Consider the following 21,759-nt stretch of genomic DNA (forward strand, 5'->3'; position numbering starts at 1 on the left):
CACACTGTGGAGTGCAGACTAGAAGAGGAGTTACATGGAAAGGAGTATATTTTATTGCTGTTCAAACACAACATTAGAGACCATTTTTCACCTATAGTGTGGGACTAGCCTGACTGTATTATATGCTAAAGGTAAAAAAAAAAACTATCTTTGTATCTTTTGTAGTTACTCCAAAGATTTACCCTGCAAAGTCATCTTTTCTGACGGTTAGTTATTATTTTTTGAATGTACCTAAATAAAAATAACTGCTGTTTTTGCTCCACAAAATAAGTATGTAAATAAAAATGCAGTCACAAGATGATGAAGGATTATTTCTAAAAATCTCCCTATTGATATATCTTAAGTGCAAAACCAGAATATGAAAATTCACACTGTAGATTTGAATTTTCTATAAAACAAGGACAAAAATTAGTCCCCTCTGTAAAAATTTAGGAGCTTGGGAACAAAGTATGGATCTACTATTCAATAAATTAAGGTTTAAAAGGGAGGAAACTTTGTTAATTAATATGCTTAAATCCCATATCAGAGTTCATTGGTTCAAGACACTGTGGCAAAAAAAAAAAAAAATGATCTGAATGAAAGATCTCTGTGGGTGAGATCCCAGCAGAAAGAATGGGCCATCAAAGAAGGAGGTACCTTTCTTTGAAGGGAGGAGAGAACTGCCACTTTGATTATGACCTTGTCTGAATAAGGTCAGAGTTGGTGAACTCAAGAGGCTTCCATAGCCTTGACAGCTCATGACAAGAGCCTCAGGTGATTGCTGATGTCATAAATAAGAGTGTCAATTGTTAAATCAACAACAGGAGTCACTGCGCACTTAGTCTCCATGTAGGATCTCTCTCCTTAATGTGTTGTACTATGCGAATTAACGGTAAAACTACTACTAAAACAGCACTCTATATTTTGTGTGTCTGTGTGGGTGCAGTCTGCTGAAATCTTTACTTCGTGTATACTAAGTTGATCTTCTGTATATAAAGATAATTGAAAATGAATCTTCATGAAGAATGGGATGGGAGAGGGAGTGGGAGATGGGATGGTTGCGGGTGGGAGGGAGGTTATGGGGGGCAAAGCCACTATAATCCAAATGTTGTACTTTCGAAATTTATATCTATTAAATAAAAGTTAAAAAAAAAATAGTACCTTGGTTCAGTTCCTGGATCCAGCTCCTGACCTTCTCTTTCAACCAATATAGATCACAGGAAATGGTGGTGACTGCTCAGATAATTGGCCCACATGGACTTAGATTGAGATCCCAGCTCCTGACTCCACCACAGTCCCAGCCCAAGCCATTGAGGGCATCTGGGGAATGAAGTATCAGATGGTAATTCACTTTCGCTCTCTCTTGCTTCTCAAATAGTATATTTTTTAGATTATTGAAATAAAAGAAACTGAGATGTGATAACAGCAACAAATGCATTAATTATGGAAACAAGAACGGTTGTCATTTTTTATATTGGAATACCAAGTGATAGGAGAGCATAAAAGTTCAATTGTGGGCTTGGGAAAACTAAAAGCCAGTCAATATTAATAGCATATAAGGAACATGATATATACATGAAGCACTGTACTAAGGGCTTGACATACATTAACATATTTCTCATAACAAATCAAGATGGTACATATGGGCATTATATGTGGGGTATTCAGAAAGTTCATGGAAAATGTATATTATGAGAAAAAGGTTTTCAAGGTTTGTTTGCATACTAAATTATACTTTTTTATCTTTTAATACCATTTCCATGAATTTTTGAAATTGCATCCTGCATGATTTATAACAAGGAGTATAACTATCTAATATAGGCCAAGCAACTTGTGAGTAGCATAACTTGGACTCAAACTCAGCTCTATCTATCATCAAAGATAATCGTTATAACAACTATACTCTCCAAGTTTGCTCTATGTTGTCTTGGTCAAAATAAGGCATGATAAATGGAAGATCCAACTTCAGAGCCACAATTGGGAAAAAGAAGCTGAGTGAAAAATGTGGAGTTCTGAAAGAGTTCATGAATTCTTGATTAATAAGAATCAGTCAGCACATCTATTGGTGACACCTACCATCCAAGACACAAGTTAAGATATTAGAGGATATTGAAGATAAAAATAATCTTCAAAAATATAGAAGATTTAACTTCTAAAAGATAACAAGTAAACTGAGTCATTACTCATATAAAAATGAAAAGAGCTGGTTCACATATTTCTTCTATGTGTTTTGCCAGGAATATTGGACATTTCTTCTTTGGTTTGGCATTTTAATACTTTCTGCATTTGTCTTTCCTACTATTTCATGATTTTCAACTATTTTATTTTATTTTATTTTATTTTATTTTATTTTATTTTATTTTTTGACAGGCAGAGTGAACAGTGAGAGAGCGAGACAGAGAGAAAGGTCTTCCTTTGCCGTTGGTTCACCCTCCAATGACCGCTGCGGCTGGCTCACTGTGGCCGGCGGCGCACCGCGCTGATCTGATGGCAGGAGCCAGGTACTCATCCTGGTCTCCCATGGGGTGCAGGGCCCAAGGACGTGGACCATCCTCCACTGCACTCCTGGGCCACAGCAGAGAGCTGGCCTGGAAGAGGGGCAACCAGGACAGAATCCGGCGTCCCGACCGGGACTAGAACCCAGTGTGACGGTGCCACAAAGCGGAGGATTAGCCTACTGAGCTGCGGCACTGGCCAATTTTCAACTATTTAAAATTAACTTATTCTATAAATTTTATCCAACTAATTTCTTTTTGGCTTCTTTTGTTATTTTTCTCTCTATTTGAATTCTATGCTTATATTTTTTGATTCTTTGTAGGTGGCAATATGAATCAATACAATCATATTAAACTGTAATTTGGTAAGTTGTACTTTAAGACTTAAGATACTAAGAAACAATTTGCAATTTGACTTGTAGAATCTACCTTCCATCTAAAATAAACAAGATGTGCACAAAGATAAAAACATAGATGTGCTTCAAGGATATTCACCACAGAATTTTTAATAGTGAAGTCTTGGAAACCACTTAATTATCTATAAAGGGCTTGCTTAAATAACAACCAATGTCTGTGCCTTAAGAGACTAATTTTTCTTTCTAAAAATTCTTTCTAGGGTGAGGCCAAGAATGTTCTCAAGACCTCACTAGATTCTTCTCTTTAAAAATTTCCCCAGTTTCTCCAGGATGTCTTGGTTGACCCTATCTGACTTTCTCCAAGTGTTGGAACTCACTGTGTTGTGTGATTTTTTTTTTTCTCCTGGCATGCTTATTCTCCAAAGAACTAGATTTTGACAGTAAAAATCATAGCTTACTAATTTTTCATCCTTATTTAGCAGTATACTAGAAATTGTGCTAGCAAGATATTAGGTAGTATACGAGTTTTTGACATTCAAAACTATTGGATGAATAAAGAGAGAATGTGTGTTGGTTGAAAAACATCTTTGATGACACTGAACAAAGCATAATAAAACTAGAACAAAAAATACAGTTAATAGCAACTTATACTTTTTCTTAGGATAACTTATTCTGATCAGATAAACATTTATTTTGTTTTCCTAATTAGACAAGTAAAATAGGCTTAGTCTAAAAAATAGATACATCACAGAGAATACAATATAAATTTCCCATAATTCCAGAAGTTTTTTGTTCATTTTCTGCCAGTCCTTTTTTCCAAGAAAAAGTACATAGAAGCAGAAGATAAATGTTTATTAGATGGATGGATACATAGATCTAAAAATCAATGAATAAATATAAACAAATAAACCACTTTTATGAAATTGACAAGTTCTTAAATAACATTCCAAAATGTTTGGCCATCAGGTTTACACTTGCAAATGCATATTTCGTTTGAAAATATTTACAAATAGCTTTCTCTGATTATTTTATGTTTCAAGCAACTTGCAATGTAGAAACGTATTCACAGTGTAGAAGTTTTTCACTATTTAAGTGAAACTTTTTTGAAATGTTCTCTGATGATTAAATTGTATTTTAGGTAATTTCACAACTTCATCCGCAATCAGCTACTTGGTTCCACAGGCCTCCTTTTTCAGAAAATGTTAAAGATTTCTTGATCTCACTAGTAATTTACATAATAATTGTAGGTTTAGTGGTAACAGACAACATTAAACATGTCAGTATGCACCAATTTGTCAACTTCACATTTACAGGACAGCCAATGGAGGTTCTAGCTAGTCTTCGGTTTATGTAGTAATTAATATCAAATTTACTGAAACCTAAACACTCACTAGGAGTCCCGTGACTATCTTGAGATTTAGACCTTCAGGTTTATTTAAAAAAAAAAAAAGATTTATTTATTTACTTGAAAGCCAGAGTTACACAGAGAGAGAGAAAGAGTCAAAGAGAGAGAGAGGTCTTCCATCTGCTGGTTCACTCCCCAGATGGCCGCAACAGCCAAAACTGTGCCTATCCAAAGCCAGGAGCCAGGAGTTTCTTCTAGGTCTCCCACATGAGTGCAGGGGCCCAAGCACTTGGGACATCTTCTACTGCTTTCCCAGGCCACAGCAGAGAGCTGGATTGGAAGTGGAGCAGCCAGGATTCAAACCCGGGCCCATATGGGATGCTGGCACTGCAGGAGGTGGCTACCCGCTATGCCACAGCACCGGCCCCAACCTTCAGGTTTTGTTAATGTCTTCTGTCTCAGTACCTACAAGGGCTATTGGCCTTTTTATCTGGTCCAGGCCAAATATAAAATCCTAAGTTTTTACTCATTGCCAAAAGAAAGTCAGCCAAACAAAGCATGTTAGATAGCTGTATATTTTATTTAAAAATCGACAAAAAGTGTGTATATTGTGGTGGAGCAGGTTAAGTAGTAGCTTGGAATGCCCAACATCCCATATCAGGGTGCCTGGGATCAAGTGCCACCTCTGCTTCAAGTCCAGCTTCCTGTTTAATGTGTACTCCGAGCAGCAGCAGGTGACGATTCCAGTACTTGGAACTTTTCCACACAGGAGGTCCTCGGTGGATTTCTTGCCTCCTGGCTTCCTTCTTGTCCAAACCCAGCTATTGCAGTAGGCAGAGAGTGAACCAGTAGATGGATGCTCTCTCTCTCTCACTCTCTCTCTCTCTCTCTCTCTCTCTCTCTCTTTCTCTCTCTCTCTTACTCTCCTTTCAAGTCAATGAAAATAAGCTTTTAAAAATTGACCAAGGAGGTTGTGTAGGGTGTTATGGTCTCAACTGACAGTTGTTGCTACAATAGTCTGAAAATTTACATAGAAATCAAATCACAGAAACCAACATCTTGGTGTTGTAACAGAATTGCTCAAAGGACTTTTTAGAAAATAAAACAAAACAGAAGCATTGGGCCCACTCCAGATTTTTCTATCAATGTAGAGGATACTGAGGTCAGTTGGCATTTTGAAGATGAAAACCACTGATTGCTGTGCATACTTAAACTTTAAGAACCAGTTAGGGAGCCGGCACTGTGGTGCAGCGGATTAAAGCCCTGTCCTGAAGTGCTGGCATCCCGTATGGGCACGAGTTCTAGTCCTGGCTGCTCCTCTTTCAATTCAGCTCTCTGCTATGGCCTGGGAAAGCAGTAGAAGATGGCCCATGTCAGAGACCCAGAAGAATCTCCTGGCTCCTGGCTTGCAATGTTTCTCAAAAATTTGAACCTAAAAGACATTTTCCTGATGAATAGAACATGATCTGTTGGTTCTTGCTGACCAATGTAGACAAAATTCCTCATAACATGAGCAAGCTTTAATGAAACTTCTTTCCTTCCTTCAGGCCACTTAGCTTTGACTCATACTCAGCCTGAGCCAGGAGTAAAATTGAATGTGGAATAATTGTTCCTGAATAACCCCTTAAATAAATACAAAGAAAGAATTTCCTGCTTTACTATCTGACGATGTCACTGGCTCATCCTACTCCCCTGATTGCCACAGCTCCGGCAGTTGAGGCCATCTGGGGAGTGAACCAGTGGATGGAAGACCTGTCCCTCTGTCTCTACCTCTCTCTGTAACTCTGTCTTTCAAATAAATAAAATAAATCTTAAAAAAAAAAAAAGCCGGGGCCAGCATTGGTGCATAAAAGGTAAAGCTGTTGTGTGACACTGGCATCCTATATGATTCATGTCCTGGCTGTTCTACTTCCCATCTTGCTCTCTGCTAATGGCCTGGGAAAAGCAGCAGAAGACAGCTCAAGTTCTTGGGCCTCTGCCACTTACATGGGAGATCCAGATGAAGCTCTTGGCCCCTAGCTTTGGCCTTGTGCAGCCCTGACTGTTGCAGCCACTTGGGAAGTGAACCAGTGGATGAAAGTCTCTCTCTCTCTCTCTCTCTCTCTCTCTCTCTCTCTCTCTCTCTCTCCCCCTCTCTCTCTGTAACTCTGACTGCTTGTTGATTGTCAAATGAAAACAAATCAAACTTATATAATGAGATACTTTATTAGAAAAAAACAGTGCAATATGATAAAGGAGACTGCTATAATGAGAATAATCTGATAGTGAGATGCATCTGCCAGTCTCAAAGGTGAGGCAGAAGGAAGATTCTTTAATAGAAAGGGGGAACCAGATGAAGCAGAATCTAGTACAGGGGAGTAGGATGAGCCAGTGACATCGTCAGATAGTAAAGCAGGAAATTCTTTCTTTGTACTTTTTTTTTTTTTTTTTGACAGGCAGAGTGGACAGTGAGAGAGAGAGACAGAGAGAAAGGTCTTCCTTTGGCCGTTGGTTCACCCTCCAATGGCCGCCGCGGCCGGCGTGCTGCGGCCGGCGCACCGTGCTGATCCGATGGCAGGAGCCAGGAGCCAGGTGCTTTTTCCTGGTCTCCCATGGGGTGCAGGGCCCAAGTACTTGGGCCATCCTCCACTGCACTCCCTGGCCACAGCAGAGAGCTGGCCTGGAAGAGGGGCAACCGGGACAGAAACCAGCGCCCCGACCGGGACTAGAACTCAGTGTGCCGGCGCCGCTAGGCGGAGGATTAGCCTAGTGAGCTGCGGCGCTGGCCAGAAATTCTTTCTTTGTACTTTTTTAAGGGGTTATTCAGGAACAATTATTCCACATTCAATTTTACTCCTGGCTCAGGCTGAGTATGAGTCAAAGCTAAGTGGCCTGAAGGAAGGAAAGAAGTTTCATTAAAGCTTGCTCATGTTATGAGGAATTTTGTCCACATTGGTCAGCAAGAACCAACAGATCATGTTCTATTCATCAGGAAAATGTCTTTTAGGTTCAAATTTTTGAGAAACATTGCTCATCTTATTTATGAGGAGTGATGCTATGCTTCTTTCAATGAAATCCATTTCAATTTAAAACAAGGTTCACTTTTTACCCTCAGAAATACTAACTGCTATCTAGAAGTTATGTTAAATAGGAGTATAGCATAGTTGTTCTGGCTCTGATTTTTTTTATGATAGAAACTACTGGTTATTTTTGAATGCCCTTGATTGTGAAGAACTGACTCACTTTTATATCTCAAGAACTATGATGGAAGAAAATTTATAGTTAGAGCTGACCTTATCATGCTTAGAGAAAGGAGGACACTACTATATTAAAAGTGGCACCTTTCAGAAAGGGGCAGATTCACACTCATTCCAATCTTTAAAAATTGCTATTATATATGACATGATAAGAACAAAAAGTAGTTAACATTTTGAAATAGCATCACGCAGAAGGAACTACTACAATGACAAAATTCCAGTCCTTGTTCTGATATTTGTTAACCTAGAACAGGAGTGAGTTCACATAAATATTCTGAAATCTTGTTTTATTTCTGGGGAAAAAAATGAGGATAATAATATGTGCCTTTCCAACTACTTGCAGTGTTGTGAAGACAGAGATAATGGAATTAAAAGAAATTTTATAATCTGTAAAATTGGAATAGCAATGCAATGAGTTATTATAGATACTAAAGAGTATTCTACCAACATGTAAAATGAGTTAGCTGAGGATATACAACTTTGTATAGTGTTTGCCTTCACCTGCTTTAAAATTTTAAGTTGTGAGCACCATTATATTTCACTGGAATTGGAATACAGACTTCAATCTCAAATTCTTTGATTTTTTTTTAAAGTACCTCCCCCTTCTTCAAACTAATTTCACAAAACTTGCCAAAATCAAGGGGTTTATATGTTAGTAAGCAAACATAATTTAATTTTTAATTAGCTGTGTATACAGGTGTGAGCACTACATATGCCACATAAAAAGTGGTCATTTCTTTAATTAAAGTGTGTGTTTTTAAGTAATTGTCAATTTATGTGCAATTGTATTGCAAGAAATAATACAGAGATCTTATATACACTCCACCCAATTTCCCCAGGGATTCAATCTAGCAAAATTATACCACAGTATCAGCACCGCGGCTGCCTAGGCTAATCCTTCACCTGTGGTGCCCACACCCCAGGTTCTAGTCCCGGTTGGGGTGCCGGGTTCTGTCCGGTTGCTCCTCTTCCAGTCTAGCTCTCTGCTGTGGCCCGGGAGTGCAGTGGAGGATGGCCCAAGTGCTTGGGCCCTGCACCCACATGGGAGACCGGGAGGAGACACTTGGCTCCTGGGTTAGGATTGGTGCAGCACGCTGGCTACAGCGCGCAGGCCTAGCGGCCATTTGGGGGGTGAACCAATGGAAGGAAAACCTTTCTCTCTGTCTGTCTCTCTCTCTCTCACTACCTAACTCTGCTGTCCAAAAAAAAAAAAAAAAAAAACTAGGATGTTAGCATGGATACAATTGTGGTGCACCAGATTTCTGTTATAGGATCCCTTTTGCAGCTACTTTTCTCCAAATCCAACCCACCCTGTAGCCCTTGGCAACCACTAATCTATTCTCCATTCCCATATTTTGTTATTTCAAAAAGTTTTAGAAATTCTGCTAATATATAAATTAAATGTTTTTTTTTAAACTTACAGTATGTCATCTTTTAGGATGGACATCTTGGAAGTTTCCCATTTGGGGCTATTATAAAGAAACTGCCACAAACATTTGTGCACATTTTCTGAATGAACTTAAGTTTTCCTTTCTTGTAATCTTAGGAAGAATACAACGGTTAGGTCAAATGGTAGTAGTAGGTTTTGTTTACTGATTTTGTTTTCTTTTTTTAAGAAAACTTTTATTTAATAAATATAAATTTCAAAAGTACAACTTTTGGATTATAGAGGTTTTTTTCCCCATAACTATCCCATCTCCTACTCCCTCTCCCATCCCATTCTTCATTAAGATTCATTTTTAATTATCTTTATATTTTGTTTTTGCTTTAAGACTATAGACTGTTTCCAGAATGGCTGTACCAGTTTGCATGGTCACCACAGTACATGACAATTTTAGTTTCTCTATATTTTCACCAGTACTTAGTGTTGCAAGTTTCATGTATTTCATATATATAGATTTAGAAACATAGTGACACATCATCTCCTACCCTCTCTCCCACCCATGCTCTCAACCTTCCTCCTCCTCCCTCTCATGTTCTCACTCTTAATTTTTACAAAGATCATTATCAGTTTACCTAATATTTGTATAGTTACCCTACACTAATTAAAGAGTTCAACAAGTAGTATGAGGGGGAAAAAAAAAAAAAACACTGATCCTAGAAATAAGGACTGTAAATAATCATCAAATCTTAAAATATCTAAGCACATTTACGCATCTTTTTAAACACCAAACAAGTAGTGACAAATTCTTTCAATTTCTGTTTGTTGTGTTTGTAGGGTACATTATTCTGGGTTGACAGATTTTTTTCTCTCAAGACGTGGACCATATCTGACCATTCCCTTCTGGCCTGCAGTGTTTCTGATGAGAAGTCAGCTATGAGTTTAATTGGAGATCCTCTGAAAGTAATCTGGCATTTTTCTCAGGCACATTTTAGAATCATTTCTTTATGTTTTACTGTGGAAAGTTTCACTATAATGTGTCATGGTGAAGCTCTTTAGGAGTTCTGTGTGTTTCTTCTACTTGGACATCCCTTTCTTTCTCCAAATTGGGGGATTTTTGTGTAATTATTTCAATAAATTGGCTTTCTAGTCCATTCTCTCTTTCCATACCTTCCTGAACTCCTAAGACCCGTATATTGGGTCTTTTGATAATATCCCATATATCTCCAACACTGTTTTTATGTTTTCTATTCTTCTTCCTTTTTTTGGTTTGACTGTTAGATTTCCAAAGACTTTTTTTCTAATTCAGATATTCTTTCTTTTGCCTCACTAAAACTGCTGTTGAAGCTTTCCATCACATTTGTTATTTGATCTATTTAATTCTTCATTTCTAATATTTCATTTTGATTTCTCTTTAAAATCTCAATTTCATGGGAAATTTTTTTTTTCATATCATGTATGGTTTTCTTCAGTTTGTGGATTTGCTTCTAATTGATTTTGAATAGTCCTCTGATAATTATTTGAATTCTGTTTCTTGTATTTCCTCAATCTCTGTATCTACACATTCTAATATCGAAATTTTGTTGTTTCCTTGGAGGGGTCATGGTTTCTTCCTTATTCTTATTTCTTGTATTTCTGCATTTTTAAGGCATTTGTGGGTTGACATTTGTTTTTGTTCCTCAGATGGTTTATATCACGAGTTATGCCTTTGTGTCTTAGTGAGATGTCTGCACTTCCAGTGAATATTAAGAGGTATGTTGTTGGTAAAGCCAGGGAGCTCTGGTCAGTGTTCCAGGGTAAAACCCATTTCAAGGCCTTGGTGTTAGCCCTCTGAGTGTTCCATGCCTCAGTATTTACCACACAAATAATCTGCACAGTCCTCCCTGTGAGCACAGTGAGTATGTGGACCTGCTCCCAGAAAGTGACCAAAGACCCAGCTAATCCTCACACCTCTTCATGTAACCTCTGAGTTCCCACGGTCTGAGCATACAAGGCTGCTACAGTTGCTCTGTGTATAGGTTTCTGTTTGCTCTGCCAACCTGCCCAGTCAACAGAGGCAGATGTTCCCCCAGATAGCTCTGCCTAGGTCTTGATCTTTGGAGGCTGTGGGTGCCTCATCATCCTATATGGCTGTCCAGCCACCTCTAAGTCAGGCTCACAGTGGGGACTGCAGATTGTTTCCATTGCTTGAATCCTTGGATCACACAGGTACACAAAAGCCATTGGCCAAATGTTGCTCTGCCACTGCCACCAGTAACGCAGTGAAGGTGGCATCCTGTCTCAGTCAGTTACTGTGTGTGTGCACAAAGTCTTCAACAGCTGCAGCACAAACCCCAAATGGTTTCCCTTCTTTCTCTTCTGGGCAATGGACACTATTGCGGGAAAGTCAGGGCTAGACAAATGTGACTCCTCTACTTCCACTGGCTCCATGGGCAACTGCTAGCAAATGCTAGCCCCTAGGGCTCCAATCCAGACTCACACCATGCTCTCACCCTGGTTATATCACCACCAGTTGTTGCAGTCCATCCTCACCTCTGTCTCCAACCTGCCTCCTGCTGCAGTTCTCAGCCCCTGCAGTCATGCACTTCACTCATGTTCTTGCTATGTGTCTGCACCCTCTGCACAGGTCCATGGGATTCCATCTCCTCTTGGAGGATTTCCAGTGTGGTTTTCTCTCCAATTTTCCCAAAGACCCCTTTATTTCACTGTTTATCCCTAGTCTAGCACATCTAGTCACTCATTAATCCACCATCTTAGAATCTCCCTCTCATAATTTCTTTATGTAGTCTTCAGTTGATGGACATTTGGGTGGATTTCATATCTTAGCTATTGTGAATTGAGACTGAACTGTAATAAATATGAGGGTATAAATAACTCTTTCACATACTGATTTCATTTTCTTTGGGTAAATTCCCAGGAGTGGGATGGCTGGGTCATACGGTAGTTCTATATTTAGATTTTTTTAGTATCTCTCTACTGTCTTCCTCAGTGGCTGTAACAGTTTACATTTCCACCAAAAGTGGATTAGGATACCTTTTCAACCACATCATCATTAGCATTTGTTGTTGAATGATTTCTGTATGAAAGCCATTCCAATGGAGGTGAGGTGAAGCCTCATTGTGGTTTTCATTTGCACTTTCCTGATGGCTAGTGGTCCTGAGCATTTTATCATGTGGTTGGGGGCCATTTGAACTTCCTCTCTTGAGAACTTCCTGATAAGGGTCTTGCTTCATACTTCTACATATGTAGATCCAGTTTTCCCAAAATCATTTGTTGAAGAGACTATCCTTGCTTCAAGGATTGATTTTATCAAAGATAAGTTGTTTGTGGATGCCTGCGTTTATTTCTGGAGTTTCTATTCTGTTACATTGAATTATAACTGCCCTATAGTATATCTTGAAATCTGCATTGTAGTGCCTCTGGCTTTGTTTTTGTTGTATAATATTGGTTTAGTATTCAAGGTCTCCTATGCTTTCATATGACTTTCGGCATCATTTTTTTTTATATCTGGGAAGGATGTCCTTGGTATTTTGGTTGGCATTCCATTGAATCTGCAATTGCTTTTGGTAGTATGGACATTTTGATGATATTGATTTTTCCAATCCATGAACATGAAAGATTTTTCCATTTTTTTGGTATCTTCTTCTATTCCTTTAATTCTTTGTAATTTCCACAGTAGAAGTCTTTAATATTTATAGCTATTGTGAATGGGATTGATAATTCAGTAATAATTTTAAAGCTCCAATTTTCACATTTAGAGGGTTTCACCGCAGAATTCTAAGAAATATGAATGAAGAATCAACACTTTAAAATACACAATCTTCTCATCACTGCATGAGACTTTCTCTGGGATAGAGCATATGTTAGGCCATAAAGCAATCTCAGAAAATTCAAAAAAATTGAAATCATACCATGTATCTTCTCTGACCACAATGGAATGAAGCCGGATATCAACAAATCAGAAATCTCTAGACCAACTGCAACCACATGAAAAATGAACAACTATTCCTGAATGAATAGTGGATCACAGAAAAAATCAAAACATAAATTAAAAAATTTCTGGAAACAAAGATGACAATATATTATTCAGAGGGAACTTTAGGCAATCAGTGCCAACATGAAGAAATTGTAAAGGCACCAAATAAATGAGCTATCACTACATCTCAAGGACCTAGAAAAACAACAACAAACAAAACCAAAAATTAGTAATAGTAAAGAAATAATTAGAGAAGAAATGAATAAAATTAAAATGAAACAAAACATACAAAATATCAGTGAAGTAAAGAGATGATTTTTTGATAAAATAAACAAAATTGACAAGACAATGACCCGATTAATAAAAAAGAGGGAGAAAACTCAAATCAAAAAAATCATAGATGAAGAAGGAAATGTAACATCAGATAACACAGAAATAAAAAGAATCATCAGAAACTCCTAAAAAGAGCTTTATGCTGACAAATTGGGAAACCTAGAAGAAACAGGAGAGATTCTTATACACATACAATCTACCAAAACTGCATCATTAAGACATAGAAAAATCTAAACAGACCAATAGCCAAGACGGAAATTGAATCAGTAATAAAGATCCTCCTAACAAAGCAAATCCTAGGACTGAATGGCTTCACTGCTGAATTCTACCAGACATTTTAAGAAGAAATCATTCTGGCTCTTCTCAAGGTATTCGAAACTATTGAAAAGGAGGGAATCCTCCTGAACTCCTATAAAGCTGCATCACCTAAATTCCTAAGCCAGTAAAAGATATGGCAGAGAAAGAGAACTATAGACTAATATCCCTGATGAACATAGATGCAAAATTTCTTCAACAAAATATTAGCTAATCAAATTCAATAACACAACAGAAAGATCATTCACCTGGATCAAGTGGGATTTATCCTTGGTGTTCAGGGATGGTTCAACATTCGCAAATCAATAAATGGGATATGTCACATTAACAAACTGAAGAACAAAAACCATACAGTTGTCTCAATAGATGCAGAGAAAACGTTTGATAAAATACAACATCTTTTCATGATGAAAAGGAAATTGAGTACAGAAGTAATATTGAGTACAGAAGTACAGAAGTACAGAAGTAATATTCCACGAGACAATCAAGGGAATATATGACAAATCCATTGCCAGCATCTTATTGAATGGGGAAAAGCTAGAAGCATCCCTTCTAAGATCCAGTACCAGGAAAGGAAGCCCACTCTCACCATTGCTATTCAATAAAGTCCTGAAGCTTTAGCCAAGCAAGAAAAAGAATTCAAAGAGATACAACTTGGAAAGGAGGAAATCAAACTATTCCTATTTGCAGATGACATGATTCTATATATAGGGGGTCAAAAAGACTCCATGGAATTCATAAAAGAGTTTGGTAAATTGGCAAGATATAAAATCAACACAGAAAAATCAATAGCCTTTGTATACACAGGCAATGTCATGTCTGAGAAAGAATTTTTAACATCAGTCCTATTCACAGTAGTTCCAAAAATAATTAAATACTTTTTAATTTTTTTTCATTTTTTATTTAATAAATGTGAATTTACAAAGTGCAACTTTTGTATTATTGTGGCTTCCCCCCCCCCACAACCTTCCTCCCTCCCATGGCCCTCCCCTCTCCGTCTCCCATCCCACCCTACATCGAGTTTCATTTTCAATTATCTACCAAAAATAATTAAATACCTTGGAATAAATTTAACCAAGGATGTCAAAGATCTCTATGATGAAAACTGCAAAACACTGAAGCAAGAAGTAGGAGATCTTAAAAAATGGAAAAATCTTCCATGTTCATGGATCAGAATAAACATCATTAAAATGTCAATACCACCAGAAGCAATTTATAATTTCAATGCAATCCCAATCAAAAACTGACAACATTTTTTTTCAGATCTAGGAAAAAAATGCTAAAATTCATATGGAAGCATAAGCGTCCGAGAATAGCTAAAGCTATCTTATACAACAAAAACAAAGCCAGAGGCATCATAATATTTTATTTCAATCATACTACATGGCATTTATAATCAAAACAGCCTGGTATTGACACACAAATGGACTTGTAGATCAATGGAACAGAGTAGAAACTCCAGAATCCATCTATGCATCTAAAATTCATCCCTGGCACAAGAATAGTCTCTGTAATAAATGGAACTGGGGAAACTGGTTCCACATGCAGAAGTATGAAACTAAACCCATACCTTACAGCTTACACAAACCCACTCAAAATGGATCAAAGACCTAAATCTATGATCCAATACCATCAAATTACTGGAGAACATTGAGAAACTCTGCAAGACATTGGTATATGCAAAGACGTCTCGTAAAGACCCCAGAAGTACAGGCATCAAATCCAAAATTGACAAATGGGAATACATCAAGCTGAGAAGCTTCTGCACTGCAAAAGAAGCACTCAGCTAAGTGAAGAGACAATCGACTTAGTGGGAGAAAATTTTTGCTAACTACACAACTGATAAAGGGTTCATATCCAGAATCTATAAAGAATTCATGAAAGTCAACACAAAACAGCCATCCAATTAAGAAATGGACAAAGGACCTGAACAGGTATTTTTAAAGAGAAGAAATTCAAATGTCCAACTGATACTTGAGAAATTGATCCAGATCACTAGCCATCAACAAAATGCAAATCAAAACTATCTTGACTCCAGTTAGAATGGCTCTCATACAGAAATCAACGAACAACAAATGCTGCTGAGGATGTGGGGAAAAAGGTACAATGGTCAACTGTTAGTGGGAATGTAAACTGATGCACCCACTGTAGAAGACAGTATGAAAATATCTCAGAAATCTGAATATAGACCTACAATATGATACAGCCATCCCACCCCTGGGATTTCACCCAAAGCAAAAGAAATCAGCATATGAAGGTTATCTTTACCCCTATGTTCATGCAGCACAACTCACAGTAGTGAAAATATTGAATCAACCCAGATGTCCATCAACTGTTGATGGATAAATAAAATACAGAGTACTAGTCAGGTGTAAAAAAAAAAAAAAGAAAAACAAAAGGAAATCCTGTCTTTTGCAACAAAATGGATGCAATGGAAACCATTATACTTAGACAGATACCATGTTTTCCTTGATGTGAGGTAACTCAAAGAGTACCTGAACTATAATGTATTGGAGTGAAATAGACAAAAGATTCAATGATTGTTTACAGCCTTTGTCTCTTCTGTTGAGGAAGTGTTTTTTTTTTTTCATTTTTTCTTCATATTGTTTGTTGAAATTTTTACTTAGTGTAGTATTAGCTTTATGATCATTAAGTAATTTGAAAATAGACCTCTGTAAAAATTAATAGTGGAATGTGAGAGGCAGGAAGAGTAATTGTGGGAGCATGGAGCTCTTAGAATAAAATAAGAATGGGAATAGGAAAAGGAGAAAGAAGGATAGGAGTGTGGTTGGGATGGATGGTAGGGTGGGAAGAGTCATTGCATTCCTAAATTTGTATTTATGAATTGCATGTAATTTGTATTTCTTAAATAAAATTAAAAATATATTGAATACTTATCCACATCCTTAATAATTAGATTAATATTTCTATGGCATGTTTCTGATTGAGTGAATTGTGCTAGTTTATTTTTTTCAAATGATCTGTCCAATTCACAGATTTTCTTTTGTTTTCCTATTTTGTGTTTCAATTGTTTCTATAATATCTGCTTTTATCTCTTTTTGTTATTATAAGTGTCATTCTGATTGCCTTGTGTTTATTCTGTTTTTATTTTCTAGCTTCTTATGGTGGGAACTTTGATTATTTATTGATAACTTTTCACTTTTATTACTGTTTTACATTTAATACTTTAAATCTACTTGTAAAAGTTGTTTTAGCTGCATCTCACAAATGTTGACATGTTGTATGCTCATTGTCATTTATATATTTAAAAAATTTTTCTTTAAGAGTTTCTCTGAAAATTGTGTAGTTTCGGGGCCAGCGCCGTGGCTCACTTGGTTAATTCTCCGCCTATGGCACCAGCATCCCATGTGGGCGCCGGTTCTAGTCCCGGATGCTTCTCTTCCAGTCCAGCCTCTGCTGTGGCCCGGGAGGACAGTGGAGGATGGCCCAAGTGCTTAGACCCCTGCACCCACATGGGAGACCAGGAAGAAGCACCTGGCTCCTGGCTTTGGATCTGCACAGTGCCAGCCGTAGCGGCCATTTGGGGGGTGAACCAACAGAAGGAAGACCCTTTCTCTCTGTCTCTCTCTCTCTCTCTCTCTCACTGTCTATAACTCTACCTGTCAAATAAATTTAAAAAAAAAAAGAAAAAATTGTGTAGTTCAGTTTATAAGTGTTTGGAGAGTTTCCTATTGTCACTTTGTTGTTCATTTCTAGTTTGATTCTCTTTTGGTTGAGTATTTTGTTTTATTTTAGTTCCTTAAAAATTGTTGAGGCTTGTTTATGGCCCAGACAATAGTCAACCTTGGTTTATGTTCACTGGGCTCTTGAGTAGATTGTGTGTTTTGCTTCTGTTGTGTGAAGTATACTATAAACACTAATTAGATCCTTTGATTCAATGGTATTGTGGACTTAAGCACCTTTGCTGCTTTTCTGGCTAGATCTTCAAAGGTTTTAAGAGCAGTAAATGTGATTGTGTAGGTACCCATTTATCATTTCAGCTTTATCAGTAATATTTTGTTTCACAAAACTATAGTTTATTTCTCCTCCTGTTTTATCAGACTGGCCTCAAATGTTGTGAGGTTTCTTGTTTTATATATCCACAATTATGATTGCCATGTATTACTAGTGGAGAGAATCTTTTGTCAACTTATAATGTGCCTCTCTTTCTGGAAATTTTCTTAGCTCTTTTATCTGATATTTATAATTATTCCCAGTTTCTTTTGTTTAAAGTTTGTTTGTTACATCTATTTCCCTCCTTTACTTTCACTCTGCTCACATAATTAAATTTGAGGAGAGTTTCTTTTAGAGAGCATAGAGTTGTGGCATGTTTTTAATCATCTTTCCAGTCTATCTTTTAATTACTATATTCAAGCATTTACATTTAATATAATTATTGATATATTAGGGATAAAATCTGACTCTTTGATTTTACTTTGTTATTTTTTTTTTAATTTTTACTTTCTTATTTTGCCTTCCTGTGAATAATTTCATAATTTTTAGAATCTCATTTTCATGTAATGTTATTATTATATTTGTGTATACCTTTTTATGGGGTTGTTCTAGATAATACAATATAAATAAGTAATTTGTCATCATCTCAAGGTTCCTGACTGTTTTACTAATTCAAGTGGTGTTCGTCTACCCTCCTGTTTACAATTTATCTTAAGTATATCCTCTGCATTCATTCAGGACCATTTAAGACAGACTTGCAATTCTTACTGACCATAAATAATAATTTAGAGCATTAATAAAAGGAAATCTCATATTTACCCATATATTTACTCATTTTCATTTCCTGCGTTTATCATGTTCTAAGACTTATTTTATCATTTCTCATCTGTTAGATAACACCCTTACCCATTTTTTCAGAGGACATCTATTGACAACAAATTCTCTTGGTTTTCCTTTGTCTGAGAATCTCAATTTTCCCTTCATTCCTGAGTGATGTTTCCATTTTATATAGAATTCTGAGTGGACAGATCATTTCTTTGAGCATTTGATAAATGCTATTTCTGTTCTGGGCTTTATGGCTTCAGATGAGAAATCCATTGACATTTGAATTGTTTTTCTTCTATATGTAAAATGTTGCTTCTCTCTAGCTGCTTTCAAGAATTCTTTCTCAGTCTTCATTTTTTAGAAACTTACAATGATGTAATAAGGTGGCTTTCTTTGGAGGCATTTTATTTGTAATTCATTCAGCATCTTAATTCTGTTTATGTATTTTGCCAAAAATGGGAAGTTTCAATTATTATTTCTTTGAATACTTTTTCAGGGCTATCTTCTTTCTTTTTTCTTGGACTCCCACGCAATGAATATAAATTCCCAGAGGACTAGAGGGGCTCTGTTGATTTATTTTGAGTCTCTCTCTTCCCTTGTTACACTGGGTAATTTCTACAATTTTATATTGAAATTGCAGATTAGTGCTTCTCTTCTCTCCATTTTGCTATTGCACCTACCAAGTGTGTTTTGTTATTTTTGTGTTTTAGATTTTTCCACTTGATTCTTCTTTATACTTTCTCTTAATTTGCTGAGGCTATTTTTAAGTATTTTCATAATTTTACATTGAAAAACTTTGTGGTGTTGGTTTTACAACTTTTTCAGATGATTCAAACCTCTCTGCTACTCAGACTAGGCATCTATTGATTATTCACTCATGTTTCATCTTCCTTGTTCTTGACAGGATTAGTGCTTTTTTCACTTGAAGCCTGAACATTTTGAATACTCTACAATGATACCCTGAGTCTTATTTAAAAATCCTCTTTTAGCCTTTGGTTAAGGAGAATATGGAGCACTGTCTTGTCACTTGTGTTAAGAAGCATGTGCCCCATGCGGTCTTCACAGACCCCTAAAGGAGCAGCTCCTCTTGATTTCTGGGTGGGGGTCCCCTCTGTTGACATTGTTGGAGGATTATTACCACAGGGTGGGGAGGAAAATCCAACCCCGTACTCAGCCATCTCTGACAGGCCTCACCAGGAGCCTAAGAGGGTACCTCATGACAGAACAGGGTTGAAAGCTTAAGCTCCCCACTTACCCTTGGCTAGAAGTAGGCAACAGAGACACACAGACACAATTCTTCTGTGATATTTGGCTGAAATAGAGAGAGGATCTATTTTGTTATGCTGTTCCTATCCTGGTCCTTGGGCTACAGAAAGTAGTCTTTTGTTAGGTCTCTTGTTTTCTCTCTGGGTTGCTACATTTTTTAAGTACACGTCTTAGATATTTGAGGCAAAAGAAAACACAGAGAATTAACCTCTGTTGCATTCCTTTGTTTCCCAAGTCATAAACTTGTCTACCCTCTACTCTACGTTGCTTCAGTCTTCATATATTGCTTTTCAGTATCCAGGGATTTTAGTTATAATTAGTGGGAGGAGCAGGAAATAGAATGCCTGATATAAATCATATTAATAATCTGTATATGATTGTATAATCATTACAAAGTCTACAGTAAGCCCTCTATTTTAAAATGGAGTTTGTAAATAATTCATGTAGTTTGAGTCACCTCACAAAATGAAGAGTTCTGGGGCTGTTCAGTATAAGCATCAAAATTATAGAGATTTCTAGGCTCACAGATCTGCATTTCAAAAGCCCAAAATATTCTTGAGAAGAGTGACTGGTCCAGATAGCTCAGACCACAGGCTCTCATCTGATACCCGGGTTCTAGGTCCTAATGTCAGCTTCCTGATAATGTAACCTCTTGGATGCAGCAGCTGATGCTCAGTAGTTGGGTCCTTGCCACCCACTTAGGAAACCCAAACTGAATCCCAGGCTGCTGGCTTCTGCCTGTTCCAGCCTGGCTATTGTGGACATCTGGGGAGTGAACCAGAAGATGGAAGATTTCTTTCTCCCTATTTTTCCTCCTTTCAAATGAAGTACATAATTTAAAAAAAGGATGATCAGTCACCATTCCTTCTACTATCCTGTAAGGAATTTGCATAAGCTTTAGAAAAAGAAAAATATACATATATACCTTAAATTATATTCTTCAATTTGAAATATGAAAGGGTAATGTGATACTTATTTTTGGTTGCTTTAATTTGCCATCATTACATAACTTTTTCATATTTTATATTGCAGGATGCATCACACAAAATAACTGACTAAAAATGTCCCATTTACCAAGATGAACCATGACATAGGTAGCCAAAGGACACATAGCAGTCTGTAGTTTATTATAGTTTATTGTTTGTAACTGTTCCAGAAGTTCAATAAGGAAATCTAAACTATATTGAGAGACTACTTACTTGGGGAGGGGGTAAATAGTCAGGAATGTATAAAATTATAATACCAATGGGGCTGGTGCTGTGGCCTAGTGGGTAAAGCCACCACCTAAAGTGCCTATTTGAGTCCAGGCTGCTCCACTTACGGTTCAGCTCTTTGCTATGGCCTGGGAAAGCAGTGGAAGATGGCCCAGGTCCTTGGGCCCTTGCCCCAGCATGCAAGACCTGGATGAAGCTCTGGGCTCCTGGCTTCAGATCGGCACAACTCCAGCCATTGTGGCCACCTTTACTTATGGGTGATAATTGTTTTCCATATAACAAATGCAGGAAGTTAGCCACAAGATGTGAGGCATTTTCCCAAGGTGGTGCATAACGTCTGGATGGCTAAAATAATCTCTGTCTCTGGATCTCCACTTGTTTTCCATTTGGATACTCTTCAATCTGGAATGTACTGAATTGACAGATCTTGACTAGATTTGGCTTGATGTATCAAAATGGCTTTTAATATTCAGCATGGAGAAAGCACTATTGAAATTAAAAAAATATAGCTACTAATATTCCTCAAGTATGAGTTAGTGTGAGATGCTTTATGTGTTTCCATATTATCTTTTAGCACACAAAGAATATTTAGCTATTGTGATTTGACAACATCAAGGATAATGCATTAAAAGTCTATTTTACTTGATCATAAAGTCCTAAATTAGACTCATATTGAACTGCAAGCAGATTTTTTCCTGTGATTTATCAAACTGGAATAATTACATTAGGAAAGTTCCACGCTGCTAGAGAGAAATGAATGATATCACAAGGAGTTGGCAAGCTCACAGGACAAAGTAAAAGCTATTCAGCAAGTCTTCTCCTTCTTCAAACATACTCACCTTCTTTCTTTTTTTTTATTTTTTATTTATTTATTTATTTTTTTTTATTTTTTGATAGGCAGAGTGGACAGTGAGAGAGAGAGACAGAGAGAAAGGTCTTCCTTTGCCGTTGGTTCACCCTCCAATGGCCACCGTGGCCGGCGCACCGCGCTGATCCGATGGCAGGAGCCAGGTACTTCTCCTGGTCTCCCATGGGATGCAGGGCCCAAGTACTTGGGCCATCCTCCACTGCACTCCCTGGCCAC

The 21,759-nt window shown here is 37.3% G+C and overlaps 1 long non-coding RNA gene across 1 annotated transcript in view; it reads right to left on the reverse strand.

Annotated features, from left to right (window-relative positions):
• Positions 1 to 212: 212 nt before the first annotated feature.
• Positions 213 to 21,759, reverse strand: part of LOC138843951 (uncharacterized) — a 103,432-nt gene continuing 81,885 nt past the window's right edge. The window contains exon 3 of the long non-coding RNA XR_011379192.1: positions 213 to 1,299. This is a non-coding gene — a long non-coding RNA (uncharacterized lncRNA). The remainder of the gene's footprint in view (positions 1,300 to 21,759) is intronic.

This window comes from Oryctolagus cuniculus, chromosome 10 (genome assembly GCF_964237555.1).
Source record: "Oryctolagus cuniculus chromosome 10, mOryCun1.1, whole genome shotgun sequence".
Classification (NCBI taxonomy): domain Eukaryota; kingdom Metazoa; phylum Chordata; class Mammalia; order Lagomorpha; family Leporidae; genus Oryctolagus; species Oryctolagus cuniculus.